This window comes from Panthera tigris, chromosome D3 (genome assembly GCF_018350195.1).
Source record: "Panthera tigris isolate Pti1 chromosome D3, P.tigris_Pti1_mat1.1, whole genome shotgun sequence".
NCBI lineage: Eukaryota > Metazoa > Chordata > Mammalia > Carnivora > Felidae > Panthera > Panthera tigris.
Window position 1 is genome coordinate 65613448 of NC_056671.1, and position 15077 is coordinate 65628524.

General features: G+C 42.9%; 1 protein-coding gene across 10 annotated transcripts in view; it reads left to right on the forward strand.

Moving 5' to 3' along the window:
• SLC14A2 (solute carrier family 14 member 2) overlaps positions 1 to 15077 on the forward strand; it is a 424168-nt gene that overhangs the window by 346007 nt on the left and 63084 nt on the right. For 9 of the 10 annotated variants that reach the window (XM_042962175.1, XM_042962166.1, XM_042962170.1 and 6 more), the window contains one exon: positions 11762 to 11838. The exons of the other annotated variant lie outside the window; for it this stretch is intronic. The gene's annotated coding sequence lies outside the window, so the exon portion shown is untranslated. The remainder of the gene's footprint in view (positions 1 to 11761; positions 11839 to 15077) is intronic. 10 annotated transcript variants of the gene reach the window in all.

Here is a 15077-nt window from a genome sequence, read left to right on the forward strand (position 1 = left end):
AAATCATTTGCTGGTGTGTGCAGCCACTGATTTCCAAAAAGCGGCCATAAAACCATAATGAGTATGGAGATACCAACGTGAAATGACAGAGAGAAGGCCATAAACATTCAAATAAATATATAAATATAAACAAGTCTATAAACCAAACCCGGGAGGTATTTTAAACGCATAATGTAGCATTTATATCTCTTACTTTGCGCAGCAGAACTTTCAAAGGAAATTCATTTAATTCTATTGCTCACACCCCTAACCCCCATCCAGGAGTAATCGCTAATAACCAGCACAATTACCGCCTCCCTCCTGATGGAGAGTTCATTTCAGAAGCTCGTTCTTGAATTCATTATCATGCTGGAAATGAGTTGAATCACAGCGGATGTGACCACATGACGATCCCCCTGCTTCCTTCCAGTTGGGTTCAGCGAGATGCCTGCTTCAGCCCTGGCCCCTGCCAGCCCTATTGCAAAGGGAGCTGCCTCTCTGTGCCTGGCCCGATTTAAAGAAGCTTGTCAGGAGTTAGGAAGAGGGCACATGACTCTGCTTTATTATGGGCTTGATGGGTGGAGGGACACCGCCCACCTTGCTTAGAGCATGGCTGTGGCCCTCCCTCTCCAAAGGAAAGGAACCTAACCATGGCTCACGTGTCCTGCCAGGAAATGGCCAAGAGTGAACTGAGCAGCACCACGCATACACTGGCCGTTTCCACTGCTTCCAGGTCCTCATTCGTCCAGTCCTCGACAAGCCCTGGGGTAGTTCAGGGCCAGATACAGATTTAATGGAGCCTTTGTTTAAAAAGCAGAGGAAGGGTGTCTGGGCGGCTCAGTCGATTAAGCGTCCAACTCTTGACCTCAGCTCAGGTCTTGATCTGAGGGTTGTGAGTTCAAGCCCTACATTGAGCTCTGCCCTGGAGTGTGAAGCCTACTTTAAAAAAAAAAAAAAAAAAAGCTGGGGAAACATGCAGTTAAGGGTACTAAAATATAAAACTTTTTTCATTCTTCCTTGGGTGGTTTCCTCTGCACCCCCACCACCACTCCCTCCCTCTCTCTTCTTGACCTGTCATAACCTATCATGATGTTTTTATCTGCTATTTAACGATGCGGTCCCAGAAGTGCAGGGATTCTTGCTAGGTGAGCACAGACTCTCACTGCACAAGGCCCCACCCAGTGACTAAGTGTACACACAAAAGATCCACTCTCTGCAGGTTTCCCTCCCACCAGCCATCAGATTGCCACACTGAGCCCCGATCAAAGTTGGAGAGTTAAGCCGGGGGTCTCCCCTTCCCACAAGCCCTCCAGCCCAGCCCACTGTGAATGCATGACCCCCAAGGGACTGCAATCTATATGCCAGGTTCTGCTCAGTACCAGGAATGGGCCAAAGTGCTGCAGGGTGCATCACCTAACTCCAACCCTCCCCACACCTGTGCGCACCTGAGCACAGAGGGTAGAAGCAGTCCCAGGGTGAGGGGCCAGGAGGGAGAGGCCCTGGGCACCTAAAGGCAGTTGAGAATAGGAGAGGCAGCAGGAGGCAGGACTGAGTATAAGCCAAGGATCCAAGTCACCCCCATTCATGGTCCACTGACCTATCAAACTTCACATATAAAACACAATGTTAGGATTTTGAACAATTGAATATGTTTGAATTATTAAGAATTTCAAGATGGTGCTTGTGGAGCATCAAACCCCAAGCCTGGGGCCCTTTTAAGCACAAGATTATATACAATTGCACTGGTCACATGCCCATGAAGCCAACTCTGGGTAGATATTACCACAGTCCTAATTTTGCATATGGGGGGTCTCAGGCCCTATAATTAGCCCAAGGCCATGATGCTGGGAAGTAGGGAACACTAAGACTCAAACTGCATAATCTGGCTCCAGAACCTCATTCTTTACCATTTCCCCATGCTGTGCCTCATTCCAGTAAACCTGGCTGCCTCCCCTCAGGGTGATCAGCACAATATCACATGGTCTGGTGGAAAAGGCAAAAGAGAGTATGCACCCCAACCTGCACCATATGCTGACTCAACCAGCCACTGGCTGTGTGTCTTTGGGCAAGTCATGTAGCCTCTCTGACCTTTAGCCCAATCTGCCACCTGAGGGGCACTGTGAAGAAAAATTTGAAGTAATAAAGGTACACTTATGGGGAAGCACCTGTCTTACCTAATACATATAAGACAAGTAGGAAAGCCTGACCAGAACTGGACCTCTCAACCATCTCCTTCTTTCCCAGGCTTTTCCCCACCCCTCTGTAGGCAACGGACTCTGACCCTGAATGTCCAGAGAGGACAATGCACATGCTTTGTAATATAACTACTCTGTAGCCACACAGTAAGAAAAGGACAGGCTGGGCCAGTTCCACCATTCAGGTTTCTAAAGGATGTAATATTTTATGGGTCTATGTACACCTGCTTTGAGTTCATCATCTTAATTGCAATGGAGATTTTTTTTCTTATATGCATACAGTCCACCGGGCTAGCTCTCTCCATTGATGATCCAGGACTTCCCCTGCCCAGCCGACATTTGCGCCACTGCGTAGATGTTTGCTGAATGAAGTCATCAAAAGTCTACATGACGTTTTTCCTCAAATGAACTCATCAGATTGACCCAGTAGTAAGCATTGAAAGTAAGACTGAACTATTAGTAAGCATTGACTTAAGGGACCCAAAACTGTAGTAAGGCAAGAAAAAGCCTTAGGGACCCTCAACCTTTATGTCTTTTCTGCTGAACTAGAGTGACACGTGCTTCCTCAGACAAGCTTGGGAGCTTTCCTTTGGCCTCATCATAGAAGCTTCTGCTTTGGCAAGACTGGCTGAAAGATCTAAACAGTCAGAGCCTTTGCGTTGGCCACTATAGTAATTTATGCCAGCTGAGGGCGTGCATGGCCGTGCGTGATGCCCAAGGGCCCCCCATCTCTCCGGGATCCAGGGCCTGCTCGAGGAGTGCTAGTTCACTGCCCTGACCAAGCCAAACATATCTGACAGAATTTCAGCTCTCAACTTCAGCCAAGAGAGTTATTTCATTAACTAATGGCCATAGATGAGGGGCGCTTGGGTGGCTTGGTTGGTTAAGCATCTGTCTTCAGCTCAGGTCATGATCTCACAGCTCATGAGGTCAAGCCCCACATCAGGCTCTGTGCTGACAGCTCAAAGCCTGGAGTCTGTTTCTGATTCTGTCTCTCTCTCTCTCTCTCTCTCTGCCCTTTTCCTGCTCATGCTCTCTCTCTCAAAAATAAATAAACATTAAAAAAATTTTTTTAAGGCCATAGATGAGCCATACGATGGTCAGTGGTTGTTAGAAACACGTGTACATTGCTCAGTACAGCGCCTGGTTCATAGTAAGTGTTTGACCAAAATGTCAGTCCCTGACAAATGTAATCTCTCTTGGGGAGGCTTAGGGAGCAGCATGATTTGTCACTCCTTCCGTGGGGGGATTGGAGGCTATTTGCCCTAGAAAGGGACAGTATGAGAGCTGGACACCCTGATAAAGGGAGGACAGAGGTGGACAAAGGAGTTTGAGGCATGGCGGGAGCAGGGATTATGGAAAACTGAAAACCCCTTTTACTTCCTGCTCTACTTTCCCATGGTCTGGCTCTAGAAACCTCAGGAAGAGAGTTAGTATGAGGTCTCTGGTGTAATGTGAAAAACATCTCTACTCAGAATCACTTCCACTGCTTTCACTTTCCCCCAGAGACCATGTAATTGTAATGGGCACATAAGTTGGTCTTTCCTGAACAAACTCAGGTTCTTACAAGAGATCAGAAGACACAAAATATCACTCAGGTCCTTTCAAAGAAATCTCCTCTTGGATCACTTATTTCTTGAGGCCAAACAGCTTGTACTTCCTCATTGTAAAATGCAGACATTTGAGTGCTTTCTCCAGAGCAAAAATTGGTTGACACTCCCCACTGATGAATTCAAACATTTTGACTTGAACTCATTCAAATTCCCGTCAGTGTAGTCAATGGATGTCACATCAAATATCTGTCAGCACAACCAGCCAAGTCGATTAGACACCTGGTCTTTTTAGTCAACTAAACTTGTTATTTCTGAAAACAAAAATAAAAAAAAAATCAAGATGAAAGTAACCTATCAATTTAGTTAGCAACTGACTAATAACTTCTATCAAAAAGTACATTTTTGTCGAACTACTTTGATTTTTTTTTTCCCACTGAATCTACTCAATCAATCAGTTGTGTGTGGGGTGGGGAGGATATTGACCAGATGTGCAGCTTGCTGAACAAGCAGGGAGGTGAACATCAGAAATGAAATCATCAAAGAGATTCCATCAGAACGGCCACTGCTCAATCATCCACAATAACAATGAGGAATGGGATCCTGCAAGATGTATGACAGGTAGTCCCTAATCAGGACAATTTGCTGCACTGAAGAGCATTTTTCTATTCTTTCTAGAAATTCACCTTCCTGTCTCGTTTGTCCATAATTGATAAGAAAATGGGTGTGATTGCCCAGGGAGTTCTGATTTGTGTCCCCAATTGCCTGTCAACCATCAACAAGCTCATGGCAGTTTCACGGAAAACTGAAAGTTGATTGTATTTATTTGGGGTCCCTTGAGTGTTATATTATACTGAATTAATTCTGAAAGATATGATGCCTTCCCAAGTCCAGAGGATTATGATGAATTCAGTGTTTGACACAGTCTATTTTAGACCTGAACTAAAGAATTAAAATCAGTTTCTTTGTTTAAACTGAAACCCTTCAACCTGGCCTTTGGCACCCTCCTTCTCTACCTTTACTCTTTTCTCAAGCCTCACCTCACCCTTTCCCAGCTCCCCACCTCCTCACACCCCCTCCCCAGGATGCCTGGAGCCTTGATACTTACTGTTCCAGAGCTCTCCCTGCAGGGGCAGCCATTTAGTAGACCAAGTTATACCAAGGTATCTTTTACTTACTGTGCTAAATCTTTCCAAGGGTGCTTGTTTTTCAAAAGAGGATACCTGAAGAGGTCTATGTTTAGTTCAAAGGAGTAAATCACTAATGATATAATTTCAGATGCCAGGTAACTGGAGAGAATCCAAATGTCAGCAGACAGGATTTTAACAAAGCCAAGTATTGTGAAGAGCAGTCTTGCTTAGAGAATCCAAACATATTCAGTCTTGAATGTATTCATGGAGAATTAAGTGGCCCACTTTTGTCCAATTCAAAATTTTCACTGGTCAGATTTTCTCCTGGTCATAGACATTTCTGCAACTGGAATAAGCTGATTATTTATTGCTAACCACTCACCACCTACAATTCACTTTTCCAATTTTCCGTGTTGCCTGTACAGTGCCACTTTGTCAATCCCTGCAGTTTATTGACTGTGTTCTGATGGCTGGGGTAAACAAATTACTTCAAGAATAACTGGAGCAAAAAGGGCATTGCTTTCTGGCTTCTAATGATGGAGCTGGTGTGCGACCCAATTGGTCCTAATGTCAGCAGGCAATTCACCGTCATGAGGGTGCAAGTCACATAACCCATCCTATCAGTGACAAAATTTTGTATGGTACATAACATTGACCTTGTTTTATTCTGAGTAAATATTAGATAATATCAGATCAAATGATTTTGCAGATAAAATACTCCCAAATTTTGAAGTCTACTCTTTTAAAATCCATTGAAAATATACTGCACAGTAACAACTCTGCTTTATGAATGCATTAAAAGCATCAATAACCAAGAAGTTCACACTCTTACATTAGGGCCAGAGGACATTTATTGGATCTGGGGTGTCTTGTACCATTTAGACCCAAATCTGTCCTTAGCTCGGTGGTTTCCAAATTTCTTTACTGTGCAGTTCTACCAGAAAAATATTTTTGAGCAGGCACCCCAATACGTTTGTTTAATTACAAATTATATTTATGTATCTACATCAGCCAATATGTCAAGGCACAATACACAATTAGGTCAGGGTCATCTATAATGATAGTCAATGTAAACCCTTTTTATTTTTTTTAATATAATTTATTGTCAAATTGGCTTCCATACAACACCCAATGCTCATCCTAACAAGTGCCCTCCTCAATGCCCATCACCCACTTTCCCCTCTCCCCCACCCCCATCAACCTTCAGTTTGTTCTCTGTATTTAAGAGTCTCTTATGGTTTGCCTCCCTCCCTCTCTGTTTGTAACTTTTTTTCCCTTCCCTTCCCCCATGGTCTTCTGTTAAGTTTCTCAAGATTCATATATGAGTGAAAACATATGATATCTGTCTTTCTCTGACTGACTTATTTCACTTAGCATAATACCCTCCAGTTCTATCCACATTGCTGCAAATGGCCTGATTTTATTCTTTCTCATTGCCAAGTAGTATTCGATTGTATATATAAACCACATCTTCTTTATCCATTCATCAGTTGATGGACATTTAGGCTCTTAACATAATTTGACTATTGTTGAAAGTGCTGTTATAAACATTGGGGTACATGTGCCCCTATGCATCAGCACTCCTGTATCCCTTGGGTAAATTCCTAGCAGTGCTATTGCTGGGTCATAGGGTAGATCTATTTTTAATTTTTTGAGGAACCTCCACACTGTTTTCCAGAGCGGCTGCACCAGTTTGCATTCCCACCAACAGTGCAAGAGGGTTCCGGTTTCTCCACATCCTCTCCAGCATCGATAGTCTCCTGATTTGTTCATTTTAGCCACTCTGACTGGTGTGAGGTGGTATCTGAGGGTGGTTTTGATTTGTATTTCCCTGATGAGGAGCAACATTGAGCATCTTTTCATGTGCCTGTTGGCCATGTGGATGTCTTCTTTAGAGAAGTGTCTATTCATGTCTTCTGCCCATTTCTTCACTGGATTATTTGTTTTTCAGGTGTGGAGTTTGGTGAGTTCTTTATAGATTTTGGATACTAACCCTTTATCTGATACGTCATTTGCAAATATCTTTTCCCATTCCATTGGTTGCCTTTTAGTTTCGTTGATTATTTGCTTTGCAGTGCAGAAGCATTTTTATCTTGATGAGGTCCCAATAGTTCATTTTTGCTTTTAATTCTCTTGCCTTTGGAGATGTGTCAAGTAAGAAATTGCTGCAGCTGAGGTCAAAGAGGTTGTTGCCTGCTTTCTTCTCTAGGGTTTTGATGGTTTCCTATCTCACATTCAGGTCTTTCATCCAATTTGAGTTTATTTTGGTGTACGGTATAAGAAAGTGGTCTAGTTTTCATTCTTTGGCTTGTTGCTGTCCAATTCTCCCAGCACCATTTGGTAAAGAGACTGTCTTTGTTTCCATTGGATACTCTTTCCTGCTTTGTCAAAGATTATCTGGCCATACATTTGTGGGTCCAATTCTGGGTTCTTTGTTCTATTCCATTGGTCTATGTGTCTGTTCTTGTGCCAATACCATACTGTATTGATGATTACAGCTTTGTAGTAGAATGTAAACCCTTTTTAAAGTAGACTTCATAATTTTGACATTTTGGGGGCCTAATTCTTATTGTGGCTAATTAGGTTGTCATTGCCTTTACTTTCTAATGTGGCTGGAATCATCAGAACATAATCAGAACTGAAGAAGCAATAGCACCACTTTCCTGTGATTTATTTGGACTTATATTAGTCATTTTTTATGTTCTGAAATTTCTTTGTAGGACTCTTTCTAATCCATTTGTCCATTTTGTGTCAATCCTTTTGTACCATGGAAATTCCACTCTATTCCAGAATGATAATAATAATATTAATAACCAATAAGAAGCACTTATTCAGAAAGTTTTCCTCCAGAGCCTAAATAGATAGCCACTAACCTCCTAATCTTGCAACACTAAAGGTATGGTACATAAGATCCATAAATGACATGTGACAACTTGAAAAAGGATCTGAACCAGGATACCTTAAGTTTATCTCAATTTTTAGATAAAAATATACATAGAAGTTCTAATATGTATCCACACCCCAATTGACTGAGTGTCTTACAATACCCCTCAGGATGAATGTCCCACTTTGGGGACCCCTGGTTCTAGTTCACCTTAAAATTAAGCCTCTTCTGGAGAGGAGAGAGGAGAGGAAATTGGAGAGGTACACTGAGACCAAGTTGGACTTAATGTCCTGCCTGGGAGTTTGGGCATCCTGGGTTCACTGGGAAGCATTAAAGAGTCTTAAAGAAGGGGTGATATGACATGATTTTCATTCTTGCAAATTATTCTGAATGCACCAAGGAGAACAGATTGTGGAGCATACACAGATACCAGGAGTTATAACAGGAGGTATGATAATGGTCTGACTTAAGGCTGCAGCCTGGAGAAAAGTGGGAAGATTCACACGATAGTAAAAATTTGGTTATCCATTAAACTTGCCCAAGGTTAAACAGCTGGTAGGCAGCAAAGCTAAATTTAGACCCCAGGTCTCCTCACTCCCAATACAGTGATTTTTCTTCTGATTTGCCATGTCAGAGAACACCTGGTCCCTCTGTTTTATCCTCCCCCAGGGAGATAGGTGATCAGGAGCTAAGCCCAGATAGCAGCGTGCAGTTTCCAGCAGGGTGATGAAGGAAGGCAACAGGAAAGGAAAAGCACTGCCTTCTCCAGATGTATTTATCTTTGCAGGATCCATGAGGGGGCTCCATGAGAATCTGTTTTCTGGGTATTGAATCCCGTACTGAAATAACACACTTTCCAGTGACAGCAAACTGAAACTCCAAGTGACTATTCATTCAAGTCCAGGCCTTAACAAAAGCCATAACCCATCCTTTTGAAGGGTGGAAGGTGATAGGGAAGTACCAACTTGGGGGAAAGAGAAATAGACTCTTGTAATCACTCCCACTAAGGAGCTTTCATCTCTTCTGTTGGGCTGTTTACAGTCCTTCTTCCTTTAAGCTAAAAAGTTAGCTCCTCCAAAAATTCCTTCCTAATTACCCCTTCCCTCTTGTCCCCTGCCTCCTGCCCCAGTCTCCTTTCTTATGGCATCTATTGGTCGGGGTTTAGTACATAAAACAGAAACGACTACAGGTATTTTAAGCAGAAAGGGATTTAATACAGGAATTTAGGGGCTCACAAAATTGGGGACACAGTTGTAGGAGTGAGCTTTGGGCCAGAAATTACTCCTGGAACACTACAGAACCGACCTACCATAGGAGCTACTACCTCTGAGGCCACCACTGAAACTACTGAGTTCAAAAACCCACCATTATATTCCAGGAATCAGGAAGCCAGAATCATGAAGTCACTATAGCTCCTGCCCCTAAAACCCACAAAGCTAGTGGCTGAGCAGTGAGCAGCAAAAAACATCATCTGTCCATGACCTTTCTTTCAGGAGAAAACAGCTGAAAAGGCAAGACTACTGCTTCACTTCTACCTTCTAAATTTTGCCTAATGCCTCAAATTGACAAAGCCTGATTTTATTCTAAAACCTCAGCTGCAAGAGAAGCTGAGAAATTTGATTTTTTTATTTTTTAATGTTTATTTATTTTTGAGAGAGAGGGAGACAAAGCGGGAGCAGGGGAGGGGCAGAGAGAGACAGAGACAGAATCTGAAGCAGGCTCCAGGCTCCGAACTGTCAGCACAGAGCCAGATGCAGACTCGAACTTACAAATCATGAGATCATGACCTGGGCCACCAACTGAGCCACCCAGGCGCCCCTGAGAAATTTGACTTTTAACTTTCTAGCCTCTTGGATATAGTAAGGTACCCTAGAAGGATTGAGCAAGCCATCCTACAGGCTCCAGCATGGGATATCCTAAATTACATTCTGTTTTTTTAATGTGTCTAACCACCCCTTAGCTCCTGAAGGACAGAGCTCCTGGACGTCATGTCTTTCACATCCTTCAAGGCTGCAAGACTTGCAGATGAGAGGTCCTTGCTAAGGACAGCCAAATAATCAAATGATGAAACACATTCACTGTTTCAGTACTTTCTTACTTTGCTTTCTGATTCTGTTCCTGCCTTTAAATGTTGTCTCTGAAGTAAACCCCCTTGAAGATAATGCTGGTTGGTACTTCTCAGGTGTGTCCCCATAGAGTGAGCCACAGGGCTGGCCATATACATTCCTCCTAAATTAGTGTGTTGATTGTGTTTCACAACTGATTCTCACCCAGAAGTGGTTTTTTTTTCCCCCAAAAGACATTTTTGCCCTATGAAGTTCAACCAACAGGAAACTAATTTCCTGCAAAAGTGTGAGGACAACAGATCTTTCTTATATGCACTATTGTCTCATTTTGGCAGCAGACTACCTCCAAATTCTAAAGTAGGTGCCCTCTACACTATTCTACAAGGTTGTTATGAGGATTAGATAACACAGAGAGCATTACCTACCACATAGTAGATGTCAGTAAGTATCAATTCCTTCCTTTTTCCTTCATAAAAAAAGTATACCTTTCCAGGCTTCTGCTAAGAGACTGGCTAATTAGATCTTTGAAGAGGTATTAATGGCTAATGTATTAGTTATCTACTGATGTGTAACAAATTTCCCAAAACTTAGCAACTTAAAACAAGAAAAATGTTTTTGGCCAGGAATCTGGGAGGAACATAGCTGGGTGGTTCTGGCTTAGAGTCTCTAATGAGATGGCTGTCACGATGATGGCTTTACTAAAGGCTTTACTGGAGCTGGAGGATCTGCTCTTAAGATCCTTGTGCATCTAGCCAGCTGATGCTGGTTGTTGCCAAGAGGTCTCAGTTCCTCTCCACGACAGACTCCTAAGGCTGCAGTTCCCCCAGAGCAAGTGACCCAAAAATGCAAGGCTGAAGTGGCAGTGTCTTTTAAACCTAGCCCCAGAAGGGACAGAACCTCCTTTCTATGATGTCCTGTTGGTTACACAGGTCAGCTCTGTGAGTACCGGGAAGCAAGGGTCACCAAGGGCCACTGTGGAGGTTGGCTGCCACACCTCATAATGGCCTAATAGGGTAGATGAACTCTTCCATTTACTGTCATTGTGATTTGGAAGGGATTTTGAATGTCTCAATGCAAGTTTGTAAGATATTCTTAGAGATACTTTAATCTTTGTCAAGATTTTAGCTCTAGAGCACACTCATTAGACACTCAGAAAATATGTGAAGAAAGAATACATTTGTCCCTTAAGCAACATATAAACATTCTCCAAAATGAAGCAACTCAAGAGATAAAGCATCTATGGGGCTTTCTTGTGAATATATATGTATATAAATTATGCATTGTGTGTGTGTGATAAAATGTCACCCACATAGTGAAATAAAATAAAGTACTTGGGAACATATAAACTATAAAAAATTAGTGATAATTGCTGAATTCCTTTTTATGTATACATATATACATATACATATATATGTATATGTATATATGTATATATGTATATATATATATTCTTTCTTCAATAAATAGGGACAGAGATGTATGAAATTATGAATTACAATTAAGGAATGGAATGAAATGGTATAAATCTTGACAATGCAATAATAATAATAATAATAAAATTAGTAAAAATTGATAAAAGCATATGAAAACAGTTTTCCTATTTTTCTTAGTTAGGAGGCAATCAGTACTACCTAAATATGAAACCTGGATTTTTTTTTAAAGATACTGAGTTCTTAATTTTTTAAATGCTTTTTCTGTTTTCTTAACCTTAAAAGGTTACAAAAACTAAAAATATTTCCCATGATGAATAAACATTTATCTGAAGTTTAGCAGTTTCTCTAGTTTCACTTTAATTCATTTTTCTTTTGTTCAAGTCACACAAAATTAAATATGATACTTTCCGTTAAAAAACAATAGCTCAAAAAAACAAAAACAAAACAAAAATAATAGCTCATAAGACATTATCCTATTTCTAGGAAATAATTTTGTCTTTCCATTTTTTTCTTTTGCTGTTCAGGAATATGAGCACAAAGGTATCTGGAAGGACAGCTCCCCAATGTTTATGATGGCCATTTCTGCATTTGGGAAGTGGCAGTAAGTTTCTGCATTCTTCCTGTGCTCTTCAGTATTTGAAATTTTCATAGTGACTACATATGATTTTTTTAAACATGACAAGGAGAGGCTTAAACTAAAAACAATATGATTATTGGGTGGGTGATACTATCATCTCATTTGAAGGCATATTCCCCAAAATGTTTATGTCTTAGAACCTCAGAAGCCCTTGAAGATGTTATAGATGGGCCATCAGTTTTGAGAGGTGTACTTTACCTGCCTTTTGCCCTAGTGGGTTGGTGTGTAGAATTAATGCAACCAAGACAATGGGTTTGGTTCTCCAAATGAGCCATTTGTCTTCTCCCTGATCTGTGATCCCCATCTGTACCCCTAACCAGAACTGGACCACTTATAGAGGCAAAGCACTGATCAAGGGGCCTGCAAGTTGGAGTCTTGGTTGAATCCTACTTCCTAGTTCACAGTTGTATCAGCCGGGCCATGAAGGAATTAGGAGCACCACCAAATAGGCAATGGAATCACAGACCCTTAGAAGGATGGCTCTGTAAACTCTGAAAAACAGAAAGAAACAGGACACAGGACTCCTTCACATCCAATTAAAATATCTCTTCAAAGTTGATCTTGGAGAAATGATGGTATTAAAAACCTTTCTACCAACAGGGAAGTTTTTGACTTTCATGACTTTTTGCATCCCTGGCTTACCAGGTTTTCTCACTGAGCATTTTGTGGGGACCGACCCTTGTCATATAGGCTTGACCTGCATATTGCAGGATATGTGGCCTCCCTGGCCTTCACCACTAAATAGTAGTGGTACCCCTCCTTCATTGAGTCAACCAAAAGATGCTCCCCTCATTTCCACCTTCATTCTCTACCCACCCCCACAGTGGGAAGCAGGGCAGTCCCATCCCTGGACACTCACAGTGTACCTTCTGGTTTCCATGAGGACAAGAAGAACTTTGTCTTGCTCACTGATGAATCTCTAGTGACTGACACATAGTAGGTACTCAACAAACATTTGAATTAATGAGCAATATCCAATGTAGGATCTGCTATGGGGAAATTAGTGTTTTAGGAAGATGAACATTTCTAAATATTTACATCAGCAAATCTACTCTCATTAAATTCCTGGTAGTTGGAGCCTTTAGAGCTTATGAACAGCCCCAGAAAAGCCGGGAGGACGTAGGCAGAAACTGACATTTGGTGACACCTACGGTTCGTGGAGTAGTGTGCTGCTCAGCCCTCTACATGTTGCCTTATGAGGCAGCAATCACCATTCTGCTTCCCAGATGAGGAGGAATCCCCACGTGGTACATGGTAGATGGCAGAGCTAGAATTTGGCTGGACTCCCAAGGCCATGTTCTTTTGGTTCCACCCACTGTGACCATCCCGGTGGAGTTTGCTCATCAACACTCACCCTCCTTTCAGATGCTCTCGAGAAAACACATCTTCAGAGGTTTCACAACAAAATTTGTTTTCCAGTGATGTCCAGATAAATTCCATCTCTTCAGAGGCTTGACTGCATAAATATAGCCAACATATCTCTCCCATTACATCAGTCAAGCTGCAGGGGGTCAGAGGACAAGCATCTCGGCAAATGTCTTCGGCCACTTGCTAAATGCATACCTTCTTTAACACTCAACTGTTGTAACCCCAAGTGGCTTCTTTGGAGATCTGAGGAAAGCTCATTTGGTAAATCTGGTTAGGGCTGAAGGAGAAGAAAGAGTGGGATAAAGTTAGATTAAGTCCCCATCTCCACACCAGGATCCCTCTGCTTTTCCTTCTTCGGTAGCTGGTCCGGAGCTGGCTGTCTCTGGAACCACATGATGTGCCAGGGCCACGTACAGGGCAGCGTGACAGAACAGCTCACTTCCCCTCCCCAGGAAGACTGTTGCTCCATCCTTCACAGGACTCATGAAAGAGAGGAGGAGGAGGGAGAAGCCTTGCCAGGGAGTCTGGCAGCCTGGAGGCTGTGGCCCCTTCAGAGCAGAGACAGAGGGCTCAGGAGTGCCCATCTGTCTCCCCAGCCCATCTCCTCGCCTGCTCCATCTCCTTCTCAGCACATCCTCTCCCACCAGCACTTCAATCCTCCTACTGTGCTGTGACTCTGAGGTTTCTCTCCTCTCTTCTCTTTCTCCTTCCTCCTATTCTCCTCCCCCACCCCCCACCACTTCCCTTACGTCTCCCTGTAATGCCCCAGTCCTCCCACTTTTTCCTTCCTGCCTGCCAATTCCAACTGTATTCCTCTTCTCACTACCCCCACGAAATGTCCCCTTCCACTCTGGGCGAGGCTTCCTCTATTCTCTCTTCTCCAATATGGCACGAACTTATTGTTTGATTACTGATGTTCTTACTAGTGCCCTTCATTCCTGCATACCCCCACCCCCACCCCAGCATCCCACTGACGTTCATAGCATGAGGCTGTCATGACTAAAACCTCCTAACCTTGACTCACCCCAACATGAATCCATGTTTATGCCCTCTTTGGGGCCATTCACAGCAAGGGCCCAACCTCACCTCCTCTTTATGGTGTTGTCCGAGCTTACAAAGCAAAGCTGAGTTTTCGATTTCGGTATTTTCAACAATGGGAGGAGCCTCCATTTCCATAGGTGCTACATTTTTATTTCTGAAACTGTGCACCCTTTACAAACCAGCTTTCTCGGGAGCATGCCATGGTTAGGGCCCTGCACAGGTTGCGTGGGAAGCTGGGATTTAGCTGCCACAGGCCAAGACACATGATGAAAAGGACTGGGGTGTTTGCCATCTCCTTTCATCTGGAGGTAGAGGATGTAAATGGTATTTAATTAAAATAATAAGTCTAGCTTTGGTTTCGTTTTGGTTTTGCTGTTGGTAAATCTAATCTGGTTTCACTTGTTTACCGAATGTTTTCACCACTCAGCCGAAGTTCTGAAAAGAATGGAGATTGTGCCCAGGCCCTCTCCTCTTGCTCCCTTCTTGTAGCTCCCCACACCCAGTGCCTTCTCCCTACAAGAGCACTGCCCCGCTAGACCCCTGGCCCTGTGCTTCCCAGAGCTTATGAGTAGAGGAACCACCTGAAGGTCTTATTCAAATGCAAAGTCTGCTTCTGAGAAAGGGCCTAGAACCTGCATTTAGAAATGCAGTGAGGGTCTCTCTGGGTGGCTCAGTCAGTTGAGTGTCCAACTCTTAATTTCAGCTCAGATCATGCTCTCATGGTTGTGGGATCAAGCCCAGCATTGGGCTCCACGTTGAGTATGGAGCCTGCTTAAGATTCTCTCTCTCCCTCT